At 41.8% G+C, this 26,179-nt stretch overlaps 1 protein-coding gene across 2 annotated transcripts in view; it reads left to right on the forward strand.

The window, feature by feature from the left end:
- Positions 1-26,179, forward strand: part of LINGO2 (leucine rich repeat and Ig domain containing 2) — an 839,851-nt gene that overhangs the window by 585,794 nt on the left and 227,878 nt on the right. For both annotated transcript variants that reach the window (XM_025185824.3, XM_025185823.3), the window contains one exon: positions 2,107-2,266. The gene's annotated coding sequence lies outside the window, so the exon portion shown is untranslated. The remainder of the gene's footprint in view (positions 1-2,106; positions 2,267-26,179) is intronic.

Here is a 26,179-nt window from a genome sequence, read left to right on the forward strand (position 1 = left end):
TTCAGAAAAGTTCTTCCTGAGTTCCCATAAAGAAGGACTAGAGGACACCAAAGGAAAGGACTGGGTAGCAGGCTTGAAACTAGTAAGAGAAAGTTGTTCTTCTTGACAAAGCAAATAGTTAACCTGTGGAACTCCTTGCTGCAGGAGGCTGTGAAGGCTAGAACTAGAACAGAGTTGAAAGGGAAGTGAGATCAAGTGATGGAGGTTGGGTCCATGGAGTCCTATTAGCCAGAGGGTAGGAGTGGTGTCCCTGCCCAAAGTTTGTGGAAGGCTGGAGAGGGATGGCACGAGACAAATGGCTTGGTCATTGTCCTCGGTCCATCCCCTCCAGGGTCCCTAGGGTTGACCGCTGTTGGCAGACAGGCTACTGGGCTAGATGGACCTTTGGTCTGACCCAGGACGGCCATTGTAAGCTCAGGGCTCAGTGTCGGGGGTCTCAGTGGACCCCCTTGATTTTCATGCACACCTGGTCCTGGGTGGCCAGGCTGGCAGCTCTCCTGCCCTAGCCGGCCACTTTCCTGTGCCTAGTGCGGAGATCGTGGACGAGGTCCACGATGTCCGCACTAGCCCAGGAAGGTGCCCGCCTCTTGCGGTCCAGGGCAAGCTCCCGGGAGCCGCCAGCCTGGTCCCGGCAAGAGGGGGTGGGCTGGGGGGCATCGGGTGGGTGGCTCTGTGCCGTGCCAGGTGCAGGGTCTGCTAGCTGGGTGCTGGCAGGCTTGCACCTGGCACGGGCACCGTAGCCAGCCCGTGCCCCTTTAAGGGGTCCGGGGCCGGGAGGGGGGCATAGAGTTTCCCTGGTGTTGGCCAGAGTGGCCACCAGGGAAACCTGGGGAGGGCTAGCCTCCCACTAGTTCGAACTAAAGGGCTACACAGCCCTTAGTTCGAACTAGCTAGTTCGAACTAGGCGTTAGTCCTCGTAAAATGAGGTTTTCCTAGTTCGAACTAAGCGCTCCGCTAGTTCGATTCAAATTCGAACTAGCGGAGCGCTAGTGTAGCACCTATTAAAGTTAGTTCGAACTAACGTCCGTTAGTTCGAACTAACTTTGTAGTGTAGACATACCCTGGGCTACTATAGGGTATGTCTACACTACCCTCCTAGTTCGAACCATTACTCCTCGTGGAATGAGGAGTAACGGTAGTTTGGACTAGGAACCCTAGTCCGAACTACCTAGTCCATGCTGCGTGTAGTCGCGCGGCACGGGGTTCGAACGAGCCGGGATTTAAAAATGGCAGCGCCCAGTTTATGCAAATGAAGCCCAGGAAATTCAAATCCCGGGCTTCATTTGCAAGTGCGGTATGCCTACATTACCCTCCTAGTTCGAACTAGCGGGGTAGTGTAGACATACTCATATATATGATATCTACCACAAATTTACAGAAGGTGTCACCAGGTTGAGTGAATGTTGCTGCAGGATGCTGAAATATTGAATTTCTTGACTTTTTTAAAATCTTGCAAGCTTAACATGGAATAGGTGTTGAGAACCAGATCCTTTTCTGGTGTAAATCTGCACAGCTGCATTGACTCTGTGTATTGGTTGAGTATCTGGCCCTGAATATTTTCCCTTCAGATGTAGAAGGTTTTCTGTATATATAAAGTTATCGTGTAAAATGTATAGGTGATTGGTATTAGTTTGTATTTGATCTTGTGCTGTTTGTCACCTGGGAAGCCTGCTATGGAACACCCAAATATTACCTCACAGAGTTCTACTCAGCACTCCTTCCCCAGACAAAATTCCCATTCACTTCAGGTGGGAGCTTTTCCCGTGATGGGGTGTGAAATGTACCCTCTCTGAGAAGGGACTTCCAGCTGTGTTTGCAGCAGAGTCATAGTGGACAGCTATAACTTTATAAAGATAAATATATTATTATTAAGCCTGATAGCTTTAATAGATCAATAACTACATGGTGTAGCAACACATATTCAGCAAAACCAATTTCTGTGGAGCAAAAGCTTCACAGTCTCTGGCCTTAATGTTTATCAAGAGCCATTTATGGGTTTGTACACTCTTCTTTATGAAGCACTTATTGATTAAGTAGTGATGCCCCCTGGTTCTTGGACATGGTTGACTATTTTTCAATTAAAATGAAAGAATATCTGTGTTACAGGTTCATTTCAAGCAGTTGGTGTGCTGTGCCGTGAGAGATGCTGTTGTCCATGACAGGAGAGGATTATTATGATCAAATACTCTATTTGGACTTCACCCAGTGGCCAAGCACATCATATGGTAGACAGCCACGGACTGAACTTTTACTAATAGTGTAACAGGTAAGACTATTGAAATCAATCAATTTATTGACCGCTTCCAGGGCTTCTATTAACTGCAGTTGTTCATAGCATTATATATCGCTCTGCTGTTGGTTTTTTGTATTATATACAACAGATGTCTGCTTTTACTGTATTTTCTCAAAGTGATTTCTGTCATTTAAATTAATCCTTCTATTCTCAAGGCATGATAAGGCAAAGACTGGGCTTAAGATTCACATTAGATAGGTACAATAACATTTTACTCACATGTCTCTGAACAATAGAGAGGAATACAAAGACATGCTTTGACATTATATTTACTGTGTGTGTTTCTCTTAAATTGTGGCAAGGTAAGCACTTGATTTGCCATAAAAACTGCATTAGAATTAATACTGGTCTAAAATATTTGCACAATTATATCTATTCTTTTGTTACTGTGAAAAACTGTTTTGTGCAAACAGAGATTAAAAGAGATTATTCGATTTCACTTCCAAATAACTGATATATTACCTGAAAAATTTTGCTTTATTGAAAAATCAAAATATTTTTGACTTTATCAAAGGACAAAAATCAAAGGGGAGGTACTCTGCTCTTAAGTACATCTGCATAAATCAGGAGGAGCTCTGCTGAACTCAGTAGCATTGTACTAGTTTGGAATAAATGAAAGTAAGGTAAAGCTCAGGCCTGTAGAAGCTTAAAATGGCCAGTGTTGCTTTATTTGAAGAATCTTAGAACCCTTGCTTACCTTCAGGCAAGACTCCCTTTTGGTTCCTGGCTAATTTAGCTCCCTGCTTAGAACTAGCCATAGAAATTAATTAATTTAACCTCATGTTATCTAATGTGATGAGAGTCAATCAGCCACTGCTGCATATAACCAGAATTAACCCGATCTGTTGCATCTCCAACAGGTAGCTTAATAGTTCAGGGATTTGTTTCTCTTCACACTCATTCTCTGTCTCTTGCTTTCCTTCCCATGTGAAACTGCAGCTAAAACAAGATCTAGAAACCACTTATTAGTTTGACACAATGAATGAAGTGCCAGACTGCTTGGTCTTGCTAGTGACAGTCCACCTTCTGACATAAAACCCCATGTTTATAGACACTGGTTAAAATCAATAATAGTCATCTTCTGTTTCATGACCTGGTAAAAGGGGTGAGAGTCTCTTACATTTTCTCAATGTTGCTGTATATATATATTTTAAGAAACATTAACAGAAGAACTATTTTTGTGGTTATGAAAGGAGAGGAGACTATAGCTGGTCTGCTGTACATCAGTGCATTGGGAATGAAAAACAATAATTACATCAAGAGGCATATTTGTAAACCTGATTATAAACTTAATCTTATATTCATAATGCCTATCCTCTGAATTCAGAAGTAATTATTTAATGAATAAATTTGTTTCAAATATTTTCACCATAGCTCTAATGTGTGCTATACTTTATCTTGGCAGGCTCAGGAGGAGGGAAAAAAGGCAAAAGTAATGACTGAAATAATATGGCAGTTTACAGTTTGGAGAGTACATGGTGGTGTAGCTGAAATTCTTGTGGTACTGTACTCAGGAAGTTTCATGGCAGTGCTTTTTATAAAATCAAAAACACGTTCTGTTTAAACTATGGGCATCATAGTCTGGGCTTTCTCTCTCACCTTTAAGGTCACTTTATGCTACGTAAACTGTTGTCCAATAGTATATGTCTGTCATAGGTTTAACTCATTTGTTCCAGTTTTACTGTGGTGTAGCTCTGCTGAAATACAGTTACACTGCTTCATAATCCTTAGCCTTTCACCCCCAGCTTTTTGTCCACCTCAAGAAAAGTCTTTGTGAAATTTAATTTCTGGAATAATATGGATGGAAGCAGACAGTGGTGGTACTATGACTTGTAGTTTAAGATGTTGTGTAGGCTATGATACATTCTGTGTGTATAAATACATGCACTGAATACATGCACTTCTTTCTACTTCTTCCAGAAAGGTCCCACTTTTCCCTTGCTTTCCACTCCTAGCCAGCCTCCCTTGCCTACACTATATAAACAAAACATATACTGTTGTCCAATAGATCCTTGATTGGATCCACCTTGTCATCTCCAGCCTGATCCTGGCCTGCATATTTATACCTGCCTCTGGAAATTTCCACTACATGCATCTGACGAAGTGGGTCTTTGCCCACGAAAGCTTATGCTCCTACACTTCAGTTAGTCTATAAGGTGCCACAGGACTCCTCGTCGCTTTTGCAGATTCAGACTAACACGGCTACCCCTCTGATACTTAATTTTACTTAGGAATCCATGCAGTGAGTGTCCCTTTGAATACACTGAAATTAGGGTCCTTTTAGGTGTCTGTAAAGTGCCACCCAAACATATGATGCTACAGAAATAACATCATGATAGATATAGATAAAGCTTTAGCACTCAGAAACATTACACTTCACCACACAATTTGCATTAAGGAGCAAATCTTACTTCCAGTGTATGGTCTGAGTTGCTAGATTGCATACGGTGGTTGTGCTTTGGTGGGTTCTACAGAGCCATGATTCTGTCCCCAAAGTTTTGGTTCAGCAGAATGACTTCAGTGGCTGTTAAAGCCGTTTCAGTGCTTATAATAGCCTTTCTGTCTTCTGAAGTACTCTGACTCATAAGCAGGGGGAGAGAGGGACAAAGAGGGCAATTGTGCTGAGGCCAGACAATTCAAAATGGCCAGAGGTTCCCAGATGCCTGTCCTGCCGCAACTGCAGCAGTGGAAGCAACCAGAACCCTGACGCATTAAATTGCTGCCAGAGCCCTTGGTGGCATGCTGTGGGTAGCACCGAGGACTTGCTGGTGGGGGGAGGGTGCAGTCCGGGTGATGCTAAGGGCTGGGATAGCCAGCCCCGCCCCTCTCTCCCAAGAATCTTCTGGGAACATGTAGCTACCCCCCCCCCCTTTGCCCAAGAACCCAACAAAACTGTTGGTTCCTCTGGGTACTCTTCATTGGGTGTTTTCTGGTGAATCTATTATCCTTTGTTATTCCGAATCCCACCTGAAATCACCCTTCTGTGGTGATGAGGAAATAGCCTTGCAGTGCTGGCAGAATTACAGAAACAAGCTGCTAGCATCTTCCCCGCCTTCTCCCAGAAGAAGTACAAGTTTGCTCGGGCAGGGATAGTCTTGGCCTCTAAATCTAGAACCAATATGTTTTTACAGGAGTCTATCCTTACCTGAGTCCTTTGGGTGGCGGGGGCTGGGTGTGTTACATGAACTCCCCAAATAATAAAGCATCTTCCGTGTTCATTGTTTTAAAAGATTTTTAATGGGAAAATTTTGCTATCCATTTTGCAGTTGTCATCCTTTTTTTCCTCTCAGTGCAATTTTTCAGCAGCTTCTAATAGAGTTGTTAAAAAAAATGCAGCAAGTCTTACCTCAGGATGTCTTATATTTATACTGTTCTTAAAAATCATTGTGCCACCTTTTGAAATTACTGCATAGCACAACTTTAAATATAACAGTTCATAATTTTACAGGACTTCTTTGTGCTTGTTCTTTGAGTAAGAAAGGAAAACAAAAAACACCCCCTCCCCATCCAGAAAGTGATGAGTCTGTCATGGTATTACAGCACATTGAGCATAAACAAGAAAGGAACATACTGCAGGCAGGCCAACAGTATTCCACTCCCTGGTTTTGCCTTAAATCTGACATGTAGTTTTTGAGAATTTATTGATTGATTACTATGAAATGCTATTATACTGTGTCCTTCTGCCAGGGTTATTACAGAAGTTCAATAGACAGACATGAAGCTTTAAATAGAGCTCAAATGTTCGTAATAGTGCACCTCTACATTTATGTAAAACATGCAGTTATTTGGGTGCACTAAGGATGAGTGACCAAGTTGGTACTCATATGATTACAGACTCTAATACAGGGTCTAACTGTTTAAATATGTTTTGATACTTTTTCACCCTCCCTGAATAGGTTATGAAACTAGAACTCACCCTATACCTAGTTTATCTTCAAAAGGCCTCGGGCTACCCTTTCCACTCACTCTCCCACCTTTACAGAGTTATATTAACCACTGTTGCAATTTCATAGTGAGTTTCACAATATTTGGTGTTTTTCTGAATTCACCCAGCTCCTGGAGTCATGTGAATGTATGAAAATCTCAGCATCTTCTTTTCTTCCAAGTTGCCATGGTTACAGGAAAACTTAATCCTTTTACTTGAGCATGTCTTGAAGGATCAGAAACTAGTAGGCAAAGAAAATGAATCCAAAATGTAATCTAAAAAAATACTGTGATCTTGGGAGATCTGGTTCTTAATTTTGAGTGCTTGGAGTTGACAACACTGGAGTTATCTTATCAGTTCCCTTCTATTCCCCTCTTTCCTTCTGTAGTCAATGGATTTAATTTACTAGTACCTTGTTGGATGATTGGTGGCAAAATCAGCTGGTATTCACCCTCCTAAAACTGGCTAAGGATCTTAAGGACTTCTCTGAAGAACTGTCCATTCCACATTAGTGCAGGGAAAGTGGGGTAAAACATTCTTCATTATCTTACTGCTCTGGCACTGTAATGGGAGGGAGGGAAGATGCCTGGGAGTGCAGCAGAGGAGTGTGATTTCCCACACAGCTAAGTGCTCTGAAGGAAGGTCTCAGCTTCAGATTAACAAAGGGCCTGTGAAAAAAGGGTTGTGTCACAGTTCAGGGCCTATCCACGTGTACCCCCTGCTGGTTGTCCAGCAAAGGCACCCAGTCTTGGGCAGAGACCCGCACCTCTCTCTCTGCTGACCAGTATTTTTCCAGGCTGCTTGGTACTCTACCTTCACCATCAAGTCCCCAGAAATGCAGATTGCTTCAGTAGGACTGCTTTGTCTTCTCTGAGGCTATAAATACTGTGATTGCCTACAGTTATCACACTGTTGTTTTCCAAGGAAGCACATTTATTTCATTCAGACTGATTCCTCTACCTTTTTTTGTCAGAACGGGGTAGGTTGACCACTGAAGGCTTAGCTGGGTGTGTCAGAGAGTGGAAGGGGGACAGTAGACCCAAGGGCTGCCCTCTCATCTTTTGGGGAAATGGCAGTGTTAGGAGGATGAAATCTTCACTTCTGGGTCCAAGAAAAGTGATGTTGAGCCTTTAAGAAGGAGACCCTTTTGATTCTTTCTCACATCTGAATGGTAGAAAGAGAGAACTTCTGCAGAGTTCTCTCCCTCACCCCCCATCTCGTCACCCCCCCCCCCCCATCCGGTCCCCATTCTAATTGACTCTGGATCTGGAGGCTACTTAAGAGCAGTGTTCTTCCAACCCCCAATTTATTGTTAAACAGGCGGAGCGCTAATCAAGCCCAGCCAAAGAGTTTGCAGGTCCCAAGGTGACCTGTTGTGATTGGCTGCACCGCTCCCTGCCAGGACAGCAAGCAAGCAGCCGGGCAGGTAGGTGCCGGGCAGCGCAGGGCCCAAGGCAACCACCATGCTCTCTTTGCCCTAAGGCTGGGCCTGGCACTAATTGGCATTCCTTTAGTTCCACCTAAAATGAAAATAGGGAAGGAGGTGCTACAGTAGATGGCATTGATCAGAAATCCCTCTGTAGCTCCAATCTGCTGTTAGCCATAGTACTGAAAGCTTTACCCAGGGAATCGACAAGAAAACCCAGTTATTATAGCTATTCAGCCTCAGTCATGCTTCAATGGCCAGATATGGTTGGTGATTGTATTATATAGAAAACTAAACATCTGATTTCTCCATACCCTGTGATTACTACGACTGCCTTTTATTTGCTTCCAGAAACCCTCTCTAAATACATCTTTGCAGAATAGGCCATATCAGCTCAGAACAACTCAGTATCCAGTACTCAGAAAAATCTCCCTCAATATATATTTGCTTAAAATGAAATCTCATAATCTGTTCCTGAAATTGGTGTGTCAATTAAAAAGGAGGAGGCTTCTTCACAACTTTGTTTCTCTTAGGAAGCTTTTATCTTTCCAGCTTTATCCGTCTATTCATCATTTAATCATCTCATCAATCATTAAATTTCAACTCTTGAGAGAGCTCAGCAGGCAGGGGAGGAAATATTACATGAAGAAAAAGTGAATATGCCCAACACCAGCATATGCACAAATAAAACTCATTACGCTGCAATAGAAAGCTACCCAGATTGTTTCAGTCTAGACACTCGTCTGAAAAGACTGGTTAAAGCACATCCTAGCTGAAAAACAGGATTACTATTAGAAACCAGGCTGAATCCTCAGCTCTGATTCTGAGAAGCCCTAAACTTTGGTGGAATACCCACCTGAATGCTGGTCTGGCCCTAGAAATAGGCAAGTAAGTTCTTACATCTTTCAGAATCTGTGTCAGATCAAACTTTGTAAGAAGTCTGGATAATGCCCTCACAGCTTCTCTATTTTTATTTTCAAACCCCTCTGCATTTTTTGTTTCTGGTGAGCACTGTGATGGAGTTGCCAAAAATATCCTATTTCAACTGTATTTCCAGCCTCACCAGGGCTATGTCTATACTGCAAGCCTCTTTTGAAAGATACTTTCGAAAAAGCCTCTTTCGAAAAAGAGCGTCTAGACTGCAAGCGGAACTTTCGAAAAAGCAAGTTTCGAAAAAACAATTTGTGTACCTTTTTCCGATAGGTTTTTATAGCGTAGACATAGCCTGTGACAGGATAAGTTAAGGATGAATTCCAACCTGTACACCAAAATCCAAATAAGTAATGAATAGGCATTGTTTGGATGGAGTGAAGACACAATGAGACAACACTGTAAATTATTTCATTTTGTTGTAGCTCATATGCCCAAATCTCAGCTGTTTTTTTATTGGCATTGTCGTTCTTCAGTTCTCTGCTCAGTAGCATGTTCAGCACAATTGCAAAGTATAATCTGACCTTTTAGATTTTTGTGGAAAGATCTCTGTTTAATCACATAATCTCATATGAATATCTTAATTGCAATCACCTCAAATGTCACCACTTTCCGCAGTAACAGAACTCTTCAGTCTTTTCAATTTCTTTTCCATCCACGTACACTTGTGCATCTGTTGTCCTATTCCCTATCTTCATAATCTTGATTTCTCTATTTATTTTCAGTTCAATTTTTGCTGATTCCTGATCTGCCTCTAATGTAAGGCCAATCATTTCATTCTACATCATACTTGTGCAATGTCATCAGCAACATGAAGGTCGTATAACTCATCTTCACTACCCCATGTCACACTACCCACAATACCTTTTTTTTTTCCTGATTCATCACTGAGTCCTATTACTAATGCAAAGTGAATTGGTGAAAACATGTTTCCTTGTCTAACTCCTGCCATAATATAGAATTGCTCATCCAGGCCTCTTTTCAATCTTACCATCCATCTACTTCCATCATGTGAACTCCTTAATATGCTGATTAGTTTGTCAGGCATTCCATAGCTCTTAGCAATATTCCACAGGTTCTCTCTGTAGATATTATCAAATACTTTCTTAAAGTCAATAAAGATTATGATGGATTTATGCCAAGCAGTAGCTTTTTATCAGTGCAGGCGATTTCATTGCACAGTTCAGCAAGAACTTTACTGGCTATCTACAGCAATGGAAATAGGATTTTCCAGTACAGGAAGATTCACAAACTCACAAGGACATCATCAGAAAATGAGACTGTCAACCAGATAGACTATGTGAGTATAGCTTTTAAACTTAAAAAAAAATCATGAAGATAGAAAGTGTTATCACAATAAAGATGCTCAGGACAAGGAAATCTAGATCTGATTCCAGATTGCAATTAGCAGCCATTCCAGTGTTTTACTGGACCAGGCTGATGGAAGTCTCAATATATGGTCAAACTAAATCAGGGGTAGGCAATAATTTTTGACTGGGGTGGGCTGCTGCAGAAGGGGTGGGACCTCAGGCAGAAGGGGTGAGGCCAGGACACTTCTGTGCTTCCCATTCCACAGACCCTGATTGGTCTGGGAGTGGAGGAACATTGTGAAGTCTTTCCCTTGCCCCTCCCCGAGAGAATCGCCAGCTGTTCTGAACAACTGGTGGTTCCCTCTATGTATCCACACCCCTGGTTGTGGGAGGAGAGTGCATTCTCCCCACACCAGCCCCCAGGTCAATCAGGGCTTGGGGACAGCAGGAACAGACAAAGTCTGTCCCTGACCTGCCATGGAGTGCCACGCTTAGAATCACCTGCCAGCTGAGCAGCAGCTTGATGTTGACTCTAAGTGCTGAGCCCCTTGCAGGGTGGGAGGAGACTTCACACTCCTCCCACCCCCAGGCCAATCAGGGTTTGGGGGTGAGGGGAGCACACAAAGTGTCCTCCTACCCTGCCCCCGTCCTGCAAGAAGCGCATGGCACTTCTAAGTGGCACGCACTCCTTGCAGGGCAAAGGCAGGGCAGGAGGAGACTTCGCACACTTCCCCCCATCCTCAGGCCCTGATTGGGCTGGGGACAGGGGAATGGCAGGACCTCTGTGGGCCAGATTCGGCCTGTGGAGGCCCTTTGGTCCACCCCTGCACTAAACAAAGATGGAAATTAACACTGCAAAATGAAGTAGTGGGCTATCAAAGGGGGGGGGGGAGAAAGATACATGAATTACAGGAATATAGGGAGTGATAGACTGGTGAATTGCTATGAAGGCAGAAAATAAATAGTGCGAAACATGGGCAGAATTCTTGGAGGCAGATGCAAGATACAGAGAAAAGGACAAAGAGATAAAGATAGAAATATCTGGGTCCAACAAGGGCTGAGGAAGCAAAAGAAGCAGTGAACAGTAGAGACTTCAGGCAACTCTGAAGAATCATGAAAAACCTCTCAAGGACGAGCCAGGTCATCACAGATAATGATCACCATCAGAGATTCTTATGGATGGATGTTGACAATAAATGAACAATCCAGATGATTTCCATTCCATATTAAACTGTCTCGAGTCAATGATCATGCATGGACTGGAAAGTAATGCCAATGCTAAAAAGGAATCAATAGCACCCACTGATATCAAAGCAGCCATTAAATGCCTCTGATAATATTCTGATGGAACAGATAAAAAAATGAAATATAAATGAAAAAAAAGAGCGCAACAGAAGGGTGATCTTAATATTTGAACTAGAGTACTATTGTATGTTAACAATCCCAGACAAAGTTTAATTATACTGAATAGCATGAAGAAGTTAGTGGATTAAATATAACGTGAAGAACCGGCTGGGTTCCATCCAGGTAGACCATGTTGTGGATAAATGTTCACTGTTTGACAGATCATTGTAAGAGATGCTACTTGGGAAAAAAGCCATTCTGCTGTTCAGTGTGAATAACAACCCCAAGCCCTAACGGGGGTAGTAGCAAATGCTCAATATTGACATAGCACGGTATTTGGATTTCTCCGTCTGATAATTAGATTATGACATAATGGGTCACAGAGTCAAGGAGCCTCTCCCCTTCCCTAAACATGGGGCAGAATCTGGGTTCTGTGGAGTATGTATTCTGGGTGGTTTTGTGATTAAATAGATACAAATGTACTTAAACACATGCACTCTCTTATTTGAAATTCTGGACTAAAATGGGAAATAATATTTTGCTGGAATTTCAGCAAAATATGAATCTTGTTCCTTTCCTGTCCACATTAATATTGTAAAATGCAACACTACAATAATCACATTCTAAACTGAAAGAAAAATAATGACTAACAATAATAAATTCCATGAAATTGAAAGACTGGTCCTACTACAGTACTGATTTTCTGGAATAGCTGCGTTCTGGCAAAATATATAGGCAGGTCAGTTTCTCACTGCATACTGGGAATTCTTTGGCTACTTTGATTACATTAGTTCTATTGCAGCTTCACACAGTGTAATGAAACATTTATGGGATTTTTTTGTAACTTGGCATATGCTCTTCTCTAAGCTAAGCTGCGTGGTGTATTTAAACATATGAAAGGATAGCTAAATACAGACTAAGTGTTTGCTTTTCTGTGTTTTAACTTAAAACCGATCCCTATTGTCCTTGAATGGTGAACCCTTTAAAATGGAAGAAGGAAGGAAGGTATTACAGGAACATGTGGTCTCTGTTGTTCATGAGCTGTAAGCATTTGGTAACAGTGCTTTCAGCAAGGAGGAATAGTTATCTGGGAGAAGATGCACATCTCATGCTAGTGCTAACGTGAACTATGTTGAGTGAAACAAGGGTTGATCTAAAACAGCATCATTCATCTGAAGAAGTGTGTTGTGCCCACGAAAGCTAGATATCATCTACATGTTTTGTTAGTCTTTAAGGTGCTGCTAGACTACTCGTTATTTTTTAAGTTTTTCTAAAATAGCAGTCATTAATCAAATTGTCAAACAAGTGCCACTGAATTTTTTGTTTTTTTGGGGGGGGGGGGTTGGGGGCTTGAATAATATACTTAAATACTAAAGGGCAATTTTTTCAAAGTTATTTGTGAGCAGATTCAGTCATATTTTTGTGCACTGGATGTTTGTGAGCATGTTAAAGACATGCAAGTCATGTACTTATTTATTCATGTGATCCATCAGGAAACTCACTGACGATTTGTTCATGCAAACACCTTAAAAACCCTTCACTGGGGATTTACACAAAATTGTGGGGGAGGTGTTAATATGGAGGCTAGTTACACACATTTAGCTCTGAAATAGCAGGAATTTGGCTATCATCTCATGCCATTGCTCATCAGAATTATGCAGAGCTCAGTGGGCTTGGCTCAAAAGGTTTCTTCTTAAACTTTTCTAATGTTTCCTGTGAGGTTGGTGATTGATTGATTGATTGGTAATATACAAGCTCAAAGTCAAATGCTGTTGAAAGCCTGAATTCAGATATTGTTTCTCTAACCCTGAATATATCACACACACACACACACACACACACACACACACACACACACACACACACACACACACACACAACCTGGTGAATATACAGGCAGTCCCCGACTTACGTGGATCCGACTTATGTCGGATCCGCAGTTACGTACGGGGCTCCCCCGGAGGACACGGACTGCGGGACCTCGCGGTCCTGCCGCCCATGTACTCCGGGGCTTTCTCCGCGTCTCCCTGGTCTGCAGACCAGGAAGACACGGAGCAAAGCCTCGGGGAAGCCGGCAGCGGGACAGCCCAGGCACCCCGCGGCTGTCCCGCTGCTGGCGTCCTCAGAGGCTTTGCTCCCCGTCTCCCTGGCAGACCAGGGAGATGGGGAGCAAAGCCGCAGAGGACCCAGGTGGCGGGACCGCGGTGTGTCTTGTTCCGCCGCCCGCGTCTTTCTGGTCTGCTGGGGGGGGGGGTGCAGCTAGTACGCCCCCCTCCCCTCCCAGCAGACTAGGCTTTTCTCCAGACGCCTGTGGCAGCGCAGCTGGGGCGCTACCGGTTGGTCCCGCAGCGCTGCTCTGGGCGCTACTGGACCAACCCGGCAGCACCCCAGCTGCTCTGCCCCAGGCGTCCTGATTCAGCCGCTGCTGGTCAGTTTCAGCAGCGGCTGAATCAGGACGCCTGGGGCAGAGCAGATGGGGTGCTGCCGGGTTGGTCCAGTAGCGCCGAGGAGCGGTGCTGCTGGAGCAACCCAGCAGCACCCCAGCTGCTCTGCCCCAGGCGTCCCCAAGTCAGCTCCTGCTGAAACTGACCAGCACTGACTACAGGAAGCCCGAGGCAGTGTTGCTCTGCCCCGGGCTTCCTGGAATCAGCTGCTGATCAGTTTCAGCAGCAGCTGACTTGGGGACGCCTGGGGTTCTTAAGTTGATTCTGTATGTAAGTCAGAACTGGCGGTCAGTTTCAGCAGCGGCTGAATCTGGACGCCAGTTCCGACTTACGTACAGATTCAACTTAAGAACAAACCTACAGTCCCTATCTTGTACGTAACCCGGGGACTGCCTGTATAGCAGAATCAGGCAAATATTGACAGGTTTCATGGTGAAAGTTTTGCAAAGTTCAATCAGAAGAGGTTTTTATTCGCATACAAGGTCTCTCTCCCAGTCCCACAAAATTATTTTATCTCATTTGTACTAAAATCTGCCCATAATTTGTTCATGCAATTTGCTCTATTGAGTTATGAAGCTTTGAGATAAAATCATGACTCATTCCAATTAATGAGATAGATTCATTAATGTATTTGTACTTGGAAGTAACTTTGTTTGAAATCATGTTATCTAATTAATCAGCAAGCAGTAGTATTAATTACTCTTTTACTTGCAAAGGACTAATCATGCAATACACACTGAGTAGTACTTATTTACATCTTTCATATTCAGCATCTGTAAACTATTATAGGCAAATAAACATATATATATTATTGATAAGACTTCCTTGAGTTACCGATACTTTGATATGCAACTTTTGTGTCTTTTAGACCAAGTAATTTTTCATGGCATAGCAGTGTTGGTTAAGGGAATAATTATTTTTTACTCTCCACATTTCTATACTAATGTGCATGAAGTCATACCAGCTAAAAATTATTTTGCTAGTATAGCTTATTTTGCTTGACAAACCAATATACATTTATATTGGCAAAAATCACTGTTTTGTTGGTATAATCCATGTCTATCCTGAGAAGATTTTCTGGTACAGTTATGCCTGGATAGATGTTCTGGCAAACCTTATTTAGAGTAGACCTAGCCTAAGTAAATTAATTTGAAATGTTGCATTTCAATGATTTTATAGTGGAAAGAGGAGAGAAAATGTCCTATTTCCAGTTAGTGCTGGGAGTGGCAGGTGTATCCAGTCATTTTCCTAGTTCTGTTTGAAGGTGCAGTGTTAGATAATAAACACATTTAAATAAGCAATCAGCTGCCTCAATTAGATTTCACTAGAACTTAAAAATGTATCAGTAAGTATCACTCAAGTTTCGTATTTAATGTTTTCATTTCACCCAATTTGGGTGATGAGAACTAGGCTGTTCTGTTTAATTTTTTGTGTCTATCCAAGTGTGTCTAGACAGCCCCTTCTGTCAGAATAACCTACACAATTTCTGCTGTGCAAATTGCGTAGCTTATTCTGAGTCTAAATCGAAAGAGCTTATTTTGAAATTTGGCACTGTCTACAAAACACTAAATTTCAAAATAAGGCACTATTCCAACAAATCCCTTAACCCACATGGATCGAGGGTTACAGTGATGCCGGAATAGTGTGCCCACTTTTTCAGGAAATAGCAGGTGCTTTTAAAGATGTGGTGTTGCTATTTTGGATACTTCCGGTATCCCAAAAGAGCAACGATGTCTAGATGTAGCCTCAGTTTCACTTTTTGGTTCTCTTACAATATGATGGAACTGTATTATTTGGGCTCCCTATGTTTGTTTTCTTTATATTTTTACAAAGTTGTGTATCATTTTAGCGAAATCTTAAAATTCTTGATGTTTACTCAGACCTACTCCAACATGAGTTTTACAAGAATAGTGACTGAATAAGGAATTTGAGATGTTGCTCAGTTCTGTTTGTTAAAACATTGTTTTTAAATCTAAATCTAATCTGATATTATACTGTTCTTTTCATGGGAAAATTCTTCTCTTTGTGAAGTGGAGTAAACAACGTATGGATATTTTTGGATTTTCCTTTTCGGAGGATTATTACTAGATCCCTGTTTAGTGGATCTATAGCTTTTGATTCCCAAATTTGATTGTTTTCTACAGTCCTCCGCATATTTTGATTCCCAACTTTGATTGTTTTCTACAGTCCTCCGTCTGTCCCAGGGAAGATAATGGAGCAGGTAATTAGGGAAATCATATGCAAACACTTGGAAGGTAATAAAGTGATAGGGAATAGCCAGCATGGGTTTGTGAAGAACAAGTCATGCCAAACTAATCTGATAGCTTTCTTTGATAAGATAACGAGCCTTGTGGATAAGGGAGAAGCGGTGGATGTCATATACCTAGACTTTAGTAAGGCATTTGATACGGTCTCGCATGATATTCTCATTGATAAACGAGGCAAATATAACTTAGATAGGGCCACGATAAGGTGGGTGCATAATTGGCTGGATAACCGTAGTCAGAGAGTTGTTGTTAACGGTTCTAAATCCTGCTGGAAAGGGATAACAAGTGGAGTTCCTCAAGGGTCTGTTTTGGGACCCGTACTGTTCAATATCTTCATCAATGATGTAGATATTGGGATAGAGAGTACGCTTATTAAGTTTGCAGATGATACCAAACTGGGTGGGGTTGCGACTTCTTTGGAGGATAGAGACATAATTCAAAATGACCTTAGCAAGTTAGAGAAATGGTCAGATGTAAACAGGATGAAGTTTAATAAAGAGAAATGCAAAGTGCTCCACTTAGGAAGGAACAATCAGTTCCATACATACAAGATGGGAAGCGACTGTCTAGGAAGGAGCATGGCGGAAAGAGATCTAGGGGTCATAGTGGACCACAAGTTGAATATGAGTCAACAGTGTGATGCTGTTGCAAAAAAAGCAAATATGATTCTAGGTTGTATCAACAGGTGTGTTGTAAGCAAAACTCGTGAAGTCATTCTGCCACTCTACTCTGCGCTAGTTAGGCCTCAGCTGGAGTACTGTGTCCAGTTCTGGGCGCCACATTTCAAGAAAGATGTGGAGAAATTGGAAAGGGTACAGAGAAGAGCGACAAGAATGATTAAAGGTTTAGAGAACATGACCTATGAAGCCAGGCTTCATGAACTGGGCTTGTTTAGTTTGGAAAAAAGAAGATTAAGGGGGGACATGATAGCGGTTTTCAAATATCTAAAAGGGTGTCACAAGGAGGAAGGAGAAAATTTGTTCCTCTTGGTTTCTGAGGACAGGACAAGGAGTAATGTGCTTAAAGTGCAGCAGGGGAGGTTTAGATTGGACATTAGGAAAAAATTCCTAACTGTCAGGGTGGTCAAATATTGGAATAAATTGCCAAGGGAGGTGGTGGAATCTCCCTCTCTGGAGATATTTAAGAACAGGTTGGATAGACATCTGTCAGGGATGGTGTAGACGGAGCTTGGTCCTGCCTTGAGGGCGGGGGGCTGGACTCGATGACCTCTTGAGGTCCCTTCCAGTCCTATTAATCTATGATTCTATGATATTACTCTATTTCATTTTCTTAATAATAGCAGTAGAATAGTTCATTTTCTTTAGGTAAAACAAATACAGCAATAAATTTGCTTTCACCAGCACAATGATGAATAGATATATTGTATGACAGACACCATAGTTGTGACTGCTTGAGAGAAATTAATGCAGCATATGAAAGAGCATGAAACATAGCCTACTGCCTCTTTCTTTTTCTTAAAACTAGCAGTGACCCCCTGTCACGTTGCTGGATCTTGAGGGGAGCAGCCAGATCACTGATGCACCCATAGGTGGGGGTGTTGGCCCCAAAAATGGTATAGAAGGGGGCCATGTGAGGTATTGAATAGAAGCTTATTATCTGATAATCCTATGTACGCTGTTCATGTGTTTGTATAATGTCTGTGTCTGCAATTATTAGCATGTACTTGTACGGACACTGAAGATTTCCCTGCATGTGGTTAAGCATTGGGCAGGGCTGAGCCTGTGGACATGCTAATTACCGAGGCCCTGTGAACAATGGCTTTCAATGGGCCAAGGACACACCCAAAGAATGGGGGCTGTCACCTGAGAGCAGCCAGCAGGGAACACAGAGAGGCTGAGGACCAGGTGACCTGCTGCATACCAGAAGAGGCCAGGAAGGAGGTATAAAGAGGCCATGAGGTCGATGCCATTTTGTTCTCAGCTCAGCACTTCATCCCAGAAGCAGCACTGCAGAGATCGAAGAGCCTGGAAGACCTGTGAACCCATCCTGATGATAGGATGTGCAACAAGAATTTTTAAACCAGCAGCTGTACATCTCTGCTAGAGCCTACATCGAGGACTGGGAGATTCGGTGCATGTAACGTACTATTCTTTAACAACCTTACTCTCATGCTTTTCTTTCTTGTGTTAATAAACCTTTAGTTGTTAGATGCTAAAGGATTGGCTCAGCGTGATTTGTGGGTAAGGTCCAGAGGGTAAATTGACCAGGGATCTGTGGCTGGTTTCTTGGAACCGGACAGAACTTGTTCGGGGTAGGTGGGATTGGGTGCTAGGACCCCCCACCTGTGTATGAGGCCCGGGGCCATCTGGGGCACGGATATTGCAGGGGTGCCGGAGGGGTTTTGCTCGTGAGGCTTCAAGCAGGCAGCTGAAGCGCTCTGTGGGACTGGTTTGTGGCCTGTTTGGAGAGGTCACCAGTCTGGGGGCTGTAAGGAGCCCCGGATTTGAGCAATTTGCCCTGAGCGGACGCCCTCAGCTGTGCCCAGACACGACCCGGTCCGTCACACCCCCGCTTTCCTAATTCACTAGATCTGTTTTTGCATGTGGGCTATTTATGCAGCTCAATTGTTGTTATGCACCATTTAGAGCTTCTCCATTGCTATGTTTGATGTAATCTGAGAACAAATGAAACCTTAAGAGGAAAACGAAAGAATCCCCATTCTTCACAATTTGTATATAGGATGCAGAATGTGACATAAGTTAAATGTTGAAAAGTAAAAATGGCTCGGATTTAATAGGAAATTATATAGTTTATAAGCTTTTGGGTTTCCCAGAAGTACAATCAAATGTATCTGTTGGCCCCTAAAATCAAAATGCATGCTAGAAGTACTAATTTCAGGAGGATACAATGAATCAAAGGCAAGAGATGTGACAGAGTTTGGATTCCTTGGGTTGTAATTTGGGCTTTTGGTAGAACAAAGGCGTGCCTTCTTCATTCTTCTGGTCCATAGCCAATGGAAGTTAAGGAAATTACTTGATCAACTACAGAAGGTTTTTTTCAATTCCTGAATCTGGATGGGTAGATTATGCAGACAGAGTTCTTTGACATATACCACAGTTTAACAATCTGAGAGGCATAGTCTTCTCTTTTGTGTCAGATCAGGGATATTTTGTAGTGTAGTTTTAATGATTGTATACCTTACTTTGTAATGAAAGCATTACACCTTTGAGCAGTTTGAATAACACTAGACAGTAGATGTATGTCTATACATTTATACCTCACCAAGCCTGCCAAGCACTAACTGTCCCTTTGGACCCTGCTGATGAACACTAACCATTCACTAGTGTGCTGTAACCTAGTTCTGATTTGAAGCAGTGTATCTCAATAGACACTAATTTTGAGTGTGCAGCAGGTTAGTGTAGGGTGGGATCACACTCCAGTTGTGAACTAAATGTGGATTTGTAGATGAGCCCTATGTGGCAACCAGGTTGGAACTCCTATTTCTCTCTTCATCTCTCTGTTTCTGCACTGTGAACATAAAGGTTATGGATATGAACATGATTAGATTGGGCTATTTGCTGTAGAGGGATCTCAGACAAAAGGAAGCTGAACTTCATTCTCAGAGGAGGTTGAATAAGGAATGGAGGTAACAGAGTATCCAGTCAAAGGTGAGGGAGTTTTGATTCTCCTATGCAAACAATGCCAGAAAGACTCTGGTACAGGACAGGACAGATGTTAAGCGAGATGATTGTGGGGGGCGGGGGCTATTTTACAGATGTCTATTTTCAGTACATGATTAATTATGAAGAGTTCTTTTGCACCTGACCAGAAGCATTCACAAATATCTATCCAGGTCAAGTAGACTAATTTAGCACAATCCCATCTCTGAATAAGAATCCATATGTAATTGGCATGTGATCTTGGGAGTATGAATAATTATGTAAATAATTATAAAATGAATGGAGCTGGTGGCCTTCTCAGGAAAGGTGTGGGAGGTAGGAGGAAATGATACCGGGCACAGAAACTTTTCTACATAGAATACAGTAGAGAGCAGTTGGGAATATATAGGACCAGGCAAGTTTGGAATTACTCATGAAGCCCACTGGGGCAATGCGTATAAAACAAAGGCGCAGGAAGGCAGCCTGAGTAGCCACAGCCCTGTGAACAAAAGGTGAAGGATTCAGTGCAAAGCTGCTGCACCATTCATACAAATTGATGTAACTGCAGAGAGAATCCCACAACTCAAAGGGAAAGGCCTAAACTAAAAATAGCACTAAAACTTGTAAAAAAAAATTTTTTTCAAGAAAAATTTCATTCTATTAGGGAGATCAGCTCCTCATCTCTATAATGGTGCCTTCATCTGTGTAACAATGCTCAGCTGAGGTACTTTATGCTCCCTTCTGCTTTTTTATAAAAGGGGACAGGTGACTGTTCCGCTGTACAGTTGCTGGCAGCTGCTCCCTGAAGCAGACTGGGATGGTGGGGGCTGTGCTAATCATTTGTGAGTATAATTCCCCCATGCTTGCTTCTCCCCTGTGGTCATTCATGAATATAATTCTCCCTGTTATCACACCCATTACTTTTCATTCAATGCGAAAAAAATCACATTCCACACACATCCTATTGTTCTGGCATAACGAAATCCTGACATTGCTTTAAGATAAGAGGAGGCTGCATACCAAATACTAGTTCTTACTATTTAGGAGGAGTTCTTGAAGAAAGGGACTTAGACAGAGTCACAATTCTAACTTGTATAGTAAGATAAAGGACCTGAACAGTAGGGATCTTACTGAAGATTGTAATTTTCATGAATTTCTGGACAAACTTATAGCATGCTGTAATTGTTGTGCATAGTGATATTGTAGGTTGAGATGCCCTGGAAGCTAAAGTTAGTTGATTGACAAGATTTATGTTGCTTTATCTAAAAAGCATTTAATTCTATATTCCAGGAAACAGTAAATGAAACTGAAAGGCTAGAGATTAGAAACAACGAATAGAAACACAGTTAGCCAGTGGAACTCACTGCTACGAGATATCATGAAGTTCAGAAGTCCAGCAGGATTTGTATGTATGTATTTATAATACACACACTCTCCAAAATTATATTTGGAGACCAGATAATAAAATCTACAGGGCTACAGATTTTCATATTGCAAGATATGAGCCAAGAGCCAAACCCTATTTGCTCTAGTTCAGCTGGAAATTCCCCTCAAAGCAGATTTTTATAAAATTATCTTTTACAAGTTTTCTTGAACCTTCTTAAATGTTTAGTATTGGCCATTACTGGAAACAGCTTGCTAGACTAGCAGATCAATTGGTGTCATCTGATATATGAATTCTTCTGTTTGGATAACAGAGCCTTTTAAAATGTGGGAACCTAGCACTGATATTCTACAGTCTACATTTTCTGGACTCCCACAAAAATCAAATATATGCAGAAGCTGAAAACACTGAAAATGAATGCCAGTTGCCTACTAGTATTTTCATTATCTGCAAATACCACATCAGGAAGTGTGAACATGACTAGAAAGTGGAATGATTTTTTTTTTATAAAGTAACACTGGTTCATGTAAATCAGCACTGAACAATAAAATATATAAGTGAAAAATTTCCTCCAGCCCCATAGAAGACATTTCTTTCTGGTGAAAAGGGGATGACATTGTAAAACATTTGCTGAAAATAAATGATAACTTCTGAGATCTCTTTAAATATCTCAGAGTATTGCATTGTCTGGATAAAGCTAAGCTAAGTATTGTTGTGGTTGGTATACCCTTCTTTGGATGTGGAAGTGTGGTGGCCACATGCAGTAGGTACCCTGGAAAAGCAATGCCATGTCCAAGTAACGCATCCGCTTTTCTGAACATTTTTTTAAAAAGTAGACGCACTCTTTTGCCATCCTTGTAAACCTCGTTCTAGGTGGCATAAGGGATGTGTCAAAAGAGCAAGTTTTTCTGAAATGTGGTGCCATGTAGACATGCCAAATTTCAGAAAAACCTCTTTCAAAACAACATTGGAAAAAGATGTGTAATTTCCATACCGCCAATTGCATATCTTTTTCCGATTTAACTCTGCAGTCTAGACGTAGCCTTAGGGACTGTAACTAGAGCTGTGACTGGTTAGAAAGGGTTCAGTCCCTTGAGTTTGAGCTGGTTCTATTTATGGGGATGGAATAGTGTTCTTCTATGACCAATCAACAGGTTATGAAGACTGATTTATACCCAGACCAGGATTCCATCATCCTCTCTAAATCATGCTGCTTACCTGCCTCTAAGCCACAGGAAGGAAAATGCAATCCTTAAGGCCCACTCTAGTCTTTGAGCCATATCCTCAGCTGGGACAAATCAATATAACTTCATTTTCGGACCTTGGAGTTTTACTAGTATGAAGTTCTTGAAATGTGTGAAATAGTCTCTGCCACTAGTCATGTTTAATTTGACAACACTAACAAAAAAAAAACCTAAACAAAGGAAATTAAACAGTTGTTTTTTTTCTTTGTGAGGCCTCATAGAAGATTTATGACCAGCAAATGAAGTACAATCTGCTAGTTTGGGTGTTTATTGTATTGCATTTACTTAGTCACACATGCTCTTTTTGAGCTCAATTTGCTTTACTCCTTTATAAATGTGATTTTGTTTAAAATTCCTCCTTGTTGTCATTTGAGGGTCTAGAGCTGTTTGGAAAGCATGTACCTCCAGCCACCCACTCCACCTTTTTTTTCCTTTTTGCAAAACTGTCTGAAATTTTTTATTATCATTTCAATTAGGAATGGAAACAGATTTTGAAATGTGGAAAGTCTCTGCAATTTGAAATTGTCAGGCTGTAACTATGTCCTGTGGGTACTCACGTACCGGGGAAGGGTCTTGAGAGTTCTAGGTTCAATTTCTTGCTCTGTCACAGACTCTTTGTGTGATCTTGAGCAAATTACCTCACCTCTCTGAACATCATACTCCATCTACCATCTGGGGATAATACTTCTATTCTCCATGGCTACGTCTACACTGGCACCCTTTTCCGGAAATGCTTAAAATGGAACAGTTTTCCATTGTAAGTATTTCCGGAAAAAGCGCATCTACATTGGCAGGATGCTTTTCCGGAAAAGCACTTTTTCTGGAAAAGCGTCCGTGGCCAACGTAGACACGCTTTCCCGGAAAAAAGCCCCGATCGTCATTTTCGCGATCGGGGCTTTTTTGCGGAAAAGACTACTGTGCTGGCTACACTGGCCCTTTTCTGGAACAGTTTTTCCAGAAAAGGACTTTTGCCAGAACGGGAGCAGCATAGTTTTTCTGGAAAAACACTGACAATTTTACAGTAGATCATCCTTGCTTTTCCGGAAAAGCAAGCAGCCAGTGTAGACAGCTGGCAAGTTATTCCAGAAAAGCGGCTGCTTTTCCGGAATAAGTGGCCCAGTGTAGACACAGCCCATGTGTTATCCTATTATTTTAATTGCAAGCTCTTCAGCGTAGGGATTATCTCTGTAATGCAAACAATGAACAATGATAAAGCATTTTATTCAAGTCCTCCTGCATGGGCTCTCATTTACCTTTTATTTTTAAGTGAAGGTGACAAGCTATGAGGATGAGAGATGAGAGACCACAGAACAGGCAAAAACCAAGCAAAAATCTAGCCTGGAGGGACCACTTTTATGTGTGGGAAAAAAAAAGTTTTGTGGAAGATTCTGGTTCAGATTTGGTCCTCTCAGACAGATTGTTAAAATATTCATTAACAAGAATTCTTCCATAAGTGTAAGAATTTTGTTAGTGAATATAGCTATCGCTGATTATAATAATTAGAGCTGTAGAGATGCTCAGGCAGCTAGTCAAGGGTGTCATTTTGGACGCATGTGGGGGCAGCAGCCGTGTGCTCTGGGACAGGGCTTGCTTTTCATCCCATTCCCTAGATGCTAAGGGAGTGAGGGGAAAGTGCTTGCATTCCATGCATTCCTCACACCTGGCTGGTGAGCTCTCTTGTGTGAAAGTCAGGTGTGAAAGGCATGCATGGAATGCAATCACTTTTCCCTCACTGCCTTAGCATCTGGGGAATAGGATGAAAAGCAATCCGCATCCTGGAGTGCATGGCTGCTGCCCCCCAACGTGCCCAAAATGGTGACTTTGCAGCTAGTATCCCCCAGAAATTCTGTTCTACTACAGTTTTTATATAGGACCCATGATCATAACTTCCGAAGTCTCTCAGTGTTATACCTACACTGATGCTAGGATGGGCTTCAAATCAATTTGACTGATCAATTTAACACTTGACTTAACTGCATTACAGGACACAAATAAAAGTAATATAATCCTGTGTTGTATTACTAAAAAGCATTCAGTGTTTTTACAACTCCCATAACTTACCTTAATATGCATAAACACTTCTATTCAATCTGATCAAGTTACAATGAATCCCACAGAAAATTAATTTGATTTATTCATACACATAGGCCCATGGTTTTCTGAATTCACTGTGAGCTCCTGTTCTTAGATGCTAGCCTTCGTCTCTGATTGTCTTTGATATTGCTGAGTATCCAAGATCTTGAGTAACTGATGGTGAAGATGTTTTCTTGGATGACATTTAACGCCCTCGATGGCCGGTGAAAGTTTAATCTAATAAAACAAGAATTCAGCATTGCATATACTAGTACCTTAAATTGTGAATAACATATTTGTGATAGGTTCGGTTACAGAGACTATCGCCTCATATGCTAAAATATTACTAAGCCTACTTACCTGCCCTCTGGGGTGTCACACCACTGAGTCCACAAAGCCTCCAGCCTCTTCCAGCATTGTCACAGAGCTGGGGTCACAACTCACAGCAATGCACCACAGATACTGAGATCAGCTCAGCTCTGGGAAGGCTCATTCATAGGGACTTGGTATAGCACTCATATACACAGCCCCACTGGGACCAGAACCCCAGATAAATGCATCTTACTTTGTTTAAAGTTTATACTGAGGAAGCTCATAAATTGTTTCCCCCTTTATCACTGAAAGAAAGATACACAGCTGGGCTACGTCTACACTGGCCCCATAAAACGGAAGAGGCATGCAAAGCAGGTAAGTCAGAATAGGGAAATCCGCGGGGGATTTAAATATCCCCCATGGATTTAAATAAACATGTCTGCCGCTTTTTTTCCAGCTTGGGGAAAAGCCGGAAAAAAGCATCTAGACTGGCGCAATCCTCCGGAATAAAGCCCTTTTCCGGAGGATCTCTTATTCCTACTTTAAGAGATCCTCCGGAAAAGGGCTTTATTCCGGAGGATCGTGCCAGTCTAGACGCTTTTTTCCGGCTTTTCCCCAAGCCGGAAAAAAAGCGGCGGACATGTTTATTTAAATCCACGGGGGATATTTAAATCCCCCAGGGATTTCCCTATTATGACTTACCTGCTTTGCATGCCTCTTCCATTTTATGGGGCCAGTGTAGACGTAGCCCTGTTGTTTCAGTAGCAATTATCATCTGATGAAGTGGGTTTTACCCATGAAAACTCATAATTCTACATATTTTGGTTAGTTTCTAAGGTGCCACAGGACTACTCATTTTTCCAGTAACAATTAGCTACACTAGATTTATTAATAAACAAAATGATTCTATTAAGTATGAAAAGTAGGATTTAAGTGGTTGCAAGTAATAGCAGACAGCTAAGCTTAATGCTAATTATTTATCCTAACAGTAGTTCTAATCATTTTTTCTCACAAGCTAGGAAGCTTTTCAACTTGGCACCAATCTTAGTGTTCAGTTCCAGGTGGCTGCAGCACTTTACAACCTTAGATGGTGAATTGGGGTGTCCAGGTCTCTGCCAGCAGTCCCTATCTGGATCCTCATTTATATAGAGATTTTGCTTAAAGTGGGTATCCTTTGTGTTCAGTTTAAACTTTTTTAGACTCCCCATGGAAAAGTGAAGCTTCCAAAATGCGTTCCAGCATCAGAAGACCTGGCCACATATCTTGGTAAGACCATCCATAGTCTAGGTTTACAGGAAAAACAAAGTTATTCACAGATCATTGTGACAACTACCAGGACATTAAGATTATTGAATACTACTAATGGCCCTCACGTAGCATGTCTAGATTAGTAAACATTTGGTATTTCTAACTTCAAATACAGGAATGATACATGCATTCAAACAGAATGTACATGTTCAGCAGATTGTAACTTTTAAAATGATATATTACATGAAGCATTTTGCAAAAAGCTATTTGAGTTATGTCATATTCCTATCCATAAACATATTTCTGTAAATCACAGATCACAATGTTAATCCCAATAAAGCCAAATAAAGAAATTGCCC

Source organism: Pelodiscus sinensis, chromosome 6 (genome assembly GCF_052426305.1).
Source record: "Pelodiscus sinensis isolate ZL-2025 chromosome 6, ASM5242630v1, whole genome shotgun sequence".
NCBI lineage: Eukaryota > Metazoa > Chordata > Testudines > Trionychidae > Pelodiscus > Pelodiscus sinensis.